At 42.3% G+C, this 4,411-nt stretch overlaps 1 long non-coding RNA gene across 2 annotated transcripts; it reads right to left on the reverse strand.

The window, feature by feature from the left end:
- Positions 1-1,122: 1,122 nt before the first annotated feature.
- Positions 1,123-3,834, reverse strand: LOC120813976 (uncharacterized). 2 transcript variants are annotated; one of them, XR_013457340.1, is made up of 6 exons: positions 3,640-3,834; positions 3,403-3,567; positions 2,672-2,751; positions 2,381-2,445; positions 1,540-1,655; positions 1,123-1,330 (listed from the first exon to the last, which is right to left on the reverse strand). It is a non-coding gene; the product is annotated as an uncharacterized LOC120813976 (long non-coding RNA). The 2 variants fall into 2 exon arrangements; XR_013457339.1 differs by having other exon boundaries at positions 3,403-3,825.
- Between the last annotated feature and the right edge of the window lie 577 nt (positions 3,835-4,411).

Consider the following 4,411-nt stretch of genomic DNA (forward strand, 5'->3'; position numbering starts at 1 on the left):
TAGCCCCCGCTAACCCTAGCCCACACTTAGCCCCCGCTAACCCTAGCCCACACTTAGCCCCCGCTAACCCTAGCCCACACTTAGCCCCCGCTAACCCTAGCCCACACTTAGCCCCCGCTAACCCTAGCCCACACTTAGCCCCCGCTAACCCTAGCCCACACTTAGCCCCCGCTAACCCTAGCCCACACTTAGCCCCCGCTAACCCTAGCCCACACTTAGCCCCCGCTAACCCTAGCCCACACTTAGCCCCCGCTAACCCTAGCCCACACTTAGCCCCCGCTAACCCTAGCCCACACTTAGCCCCCGCTAACCCTAGCCCACACTTAGCCCCCGCTAACCCTAGCCCACACTTAGCCCCCGCTAACCCTAGCCCACACTTAGCCCCCGCTAACCCTAGCCCACACTTAGCCCCCGCTAACCCTAGCCCACACTTAGCCCCCGCTAACCCTAGCCCACACTTAGCCCCCGCTAACCCTAGCCCACACTTAGCCCCCGCTAACCCTAGCCCACACTTAGCCCCCGCTAACCCTAGCCCACACTTAGCCCCCGCTAACCCTAGCCCACAATGTCCAAAAAAAGATCTTACCTTCTGCCAAAGCCTGAAGAGAGTTGCATTCTATCATACTGCAAGAAATAAGACTACATTACCCAACTTATCCAGAACAGTCTTAAACACTACCATGACCTTCTTTCACCTACAGGTTTACATGTAGCAATAAACACATCCCTAAAACATTGGCGAATGGAAAATGGTTAAAACCGAAGAGTTCAGGACACACAACCAAAGACAAGAAGCACCACAAGTGCATTATGCAATCATACAATTTCAAGCATTACATACCCATTACTGGGAGAAAAAAAAAATAATAATTACCCGTTAGTCAAATCGCTAATTTGGCAATAGCATAAGGCAATTTCCACAGGAGGCTAAAGCTGCTTGCCCCTGAAGCAGGAGCCTGTAGTGTTCTGAATCGTCATGTGTGGTAGCACAACAGTACTTTAGCAAACAAGAAATATTTAAACACTGACAAGAATGCATCTTTTTACACACTGGGAAAGCGCAGATAAAGACTGGATTAGTTCAGTACATATTAGCAGCAGATGCAGTTAACCAACAAACCGTCAGGCATTCTAACATTTTATTAGACTTTTCACACAGCATGACATGAAAAGGGTCTTCCCTCTCAATTTTCACAGGAGGCTGAAGTTGCTTGGCCGCTCCTAGGGAGCCCAAGGCAGGACCCTGTGGTCTTCTCTGGACCGTCGTGCGTGGAATCACAGAACTACTTTACCCAACCGGAATGTTTTCCGAACATTGATTGCAGTTTCCCTGTACGAGCAAAAAGCTGCCAAATTCAAATGAAGCAGCTAAAGAGGGTGGTATAGTTCAGGAAATCCAACCACATTTTAGAAGATAGTTAACACATTATGCAACAGTCAGGCTCTTGACAGTTTGAAAAAGAATGTATTATTAGACCAGTCACACAGCCTGCATGACAAGCATTACACATCAAAAACCATACTGGAAAAACGTCTTACCGTTCACTCAAATCACTAAAGACTGCTGGTAATTTCCACCGTCACAGGAGGCTGAAACTGCTCGACCACTTCTGGGGATCCTCAAGGCAGGAGCCTGTTTTCTTCTCTGGACCGTCCTGTGTGGAATCACAACCCATTCTGAAAAATCTTTTTGCCCATAGGTTAATGTTATTTAGCAATACTAACACATTGGCCAACAGAAAATAGATAAACAGCAGCTAAATGATCCAAATAGTTCTTAAGGACAGGCCACAACACTCAGGCATTCTTTACAGTTAGAAAGACATTTTATTAGTGCCATTACAGCTTGTAAGACAAGCATTACCAAAAAAAAAAAACAAGTCCCAGGCATCACCCATCTTCTCCCTCTCCTCTAGAATACATTGACATTTTATTAATTCACTGCCAAAATTACATTCCAGGTACACAGTAAATGTGACTGTCAAATTGGAGAACATTGCAACACTAAGCCAGTAAACATAAGGTCTTAACCTACTGTGTTGGGGTTACACTGAAGTGTACAGCACTATGAGGTTGACTTTTCCATTTTAAAACATCTGCATGAGAAATATTTAAGCAACTATTCAAATCAATAAAGATATTACTAAAACACCCACTTGTGATATATTGTGCAACAAACTCTGGTTCAGTTAATGAAAAATTGCTCTTTAAATATAATACAGGGTACACACACAAGATTCACTTGTACTATGGAACAAACATCACAATCACCATAAAACACCAAGCAATTCAAACAGTTAAAACATTGTGAAAAATGCGTGCAGTTAAATATGAGCAGTGGCTCTTTAGTAATGTACTTGTTTACGCAAGTCAGTCATACCTTTTGTTTGCTTTCATGGCACCACGGTCTCCACCAGGTTTCTTGCCCAACGCATATTGAACCAACTGAAATGAGTAAATGACAATACAATATTTAAAAAAAAATGAAATTATCTGCAACAATTTATAAAACAGGGTTACGAAATATCCCACAGGTAGGTCAAACATTTTACACATCAACTAACCCATTTGGCCTCCTACTTGTCCCTGAAATTCAGTCGTAGAGTTGAGATTAAAAGTAATTGCCAAAAGCTTGGTCCATGTATTGAAGTGAGGTTGCCCTTTAACATACCCCGAATTTCCAAACCTTGGAAGTTTTAGCTTTTCCATTGGTCATCTTGATCCTGCAGGTGTAGAACCAGCCATAGCAGTCTGAGAAGAGATCACAAGCAATTAGTAAAGTTCAACGTGCAAGTAAATCCCCTCTAGGGGTATCATTGGCCGATTTCTATTTGGGCTGTCAACAGATGCAAGAGAATGAGGGAGAAATAGTTGTAGGGCGGTTGTATTAGAATGCATTAGTTTTAGCTGATGCATAGTGTGTAGATCAAGTCATGAGAAGTTGAGCAACTGGAAGAAAGACATTTGTAACCACCGATAGCACAGGGTTAAATATTTCCTCATAAATTATCCAACAACCACGGATCAACAGGTGACTGAAGTCAGACTGAGGAAAAAGTATTCCCAGATTTCAACATTTAGTTAAAATATGGAAAGCATACAAAACAATTAAACCAATTTACATCAGCTGTAGAAGTAACCAAATGCACCTCTACAAACAAATTGAGTGCTACTGGTGACTAGGCTGCACCGGGGCAGGGACAGGCTCTGGCACAGGGCACTCACTGACTCAGTTTCTCCACACAAACAATATAAAATAGAGGCATGCTATGTAAAAAGAAAATACAGACAAACACAACTGACAATGGGATGAGCAGATGAAAGGCCCAGCCACCAAACCCACCATCTGGGATGCTACTCTGCAGAAAACCTCAAACACAAAAATGAACACAAATTACTTACCAAAAGTAATCATCTGCAAACTAACTAATATTACCAACATGAAGAAACTAGACCAGAAGTGAACAAGCAACACAAAACAGCAATGGCTTCCAATGCCAGCCTGGAGTTTCTTTGAGGCTCCTCCACCTGGTATGGCTCACACATGGTTTGGGCCTCCCTGACGAGCTGGGAGACACAAACAGAAAGATCACCAATGGCCAAACCATTATAATAAGAACTGAGAATAAAAACACCTACCAGCTCACTGGCTTCTCCAGCCACTCTCCAACATAGAAAGGGACAAGCATGCCAAAAGCAGCTTCATTATGGGCAGCTTTATACCCTTTCTAATGGGTGAACCAGGAAGTAGGAGGTTCCAAGGCCTGCCTGAACCTACAGTAGCTCAGGAAGGACATTTTCTCACTGGCTACACAATGAAAAAGATTATTTATTATTCAAATCATTGAGTTATAATCTCACAGGCTGAGCTTCTTCCCAACAAAGATGAACTTGTCTTGCAGCATCACCATTTAGATTATTTCATCAAACTCTGGCTGTGCACCCAGTAAGCCATGGATCAAAATTTCCCTCACCTGTAGTTTAGTCCATTATATGCCACATTTTTGGCTAAGCTTGCAGTGTCCTTAGTTAAAGACTTTTGTTTTAGAGGATTTTAGATATCCTTGTTAAGAACATCAATGTGAAGTGTGGAAACATTTATCACTTCCAATGGAGGTCTGATAAAGTCACATGCATGTAAATGATTTGCAATCTGAAATTAATGTCTTTCAGAAAGGGGAAGAAGCACATTCGCTGAAATTGATATATTTTGGAATATGTTTTCTATATTTCTATGGTTGTCATAGATTCTGGTTTATTATTCACAATTTTGGAACACACGTTATCCTGTTATCTACTCTTTTTTTAAAAGAAAACATTAGAGACATTTCTGCAAATCTGCTTTTTTCTCACGCATTTAGTCATGACTGCTCCGTTCTTCATGAACTAGTTGTAATGCATAGACTAAATT

The sequence above is a fragment of the Gasterosteus aculeatus genome, unplaced genomic scaffold, assembly GCF_964276395.1.
Source record: "Gasterosteus aculeatus unplaced genomic scaffold, fGasAcu3.hap1.1 HAP1_SCAFFOLD_86, whole genome shotgun sequence".
Taxonomy (NCBI): domain Eukaryota; kingdom Metazoa; phylum Chordata; class Actinopteri; order Perciformes; family Gasterosteidae; genus Gasterosteus; species Gasterosteus aculeatus.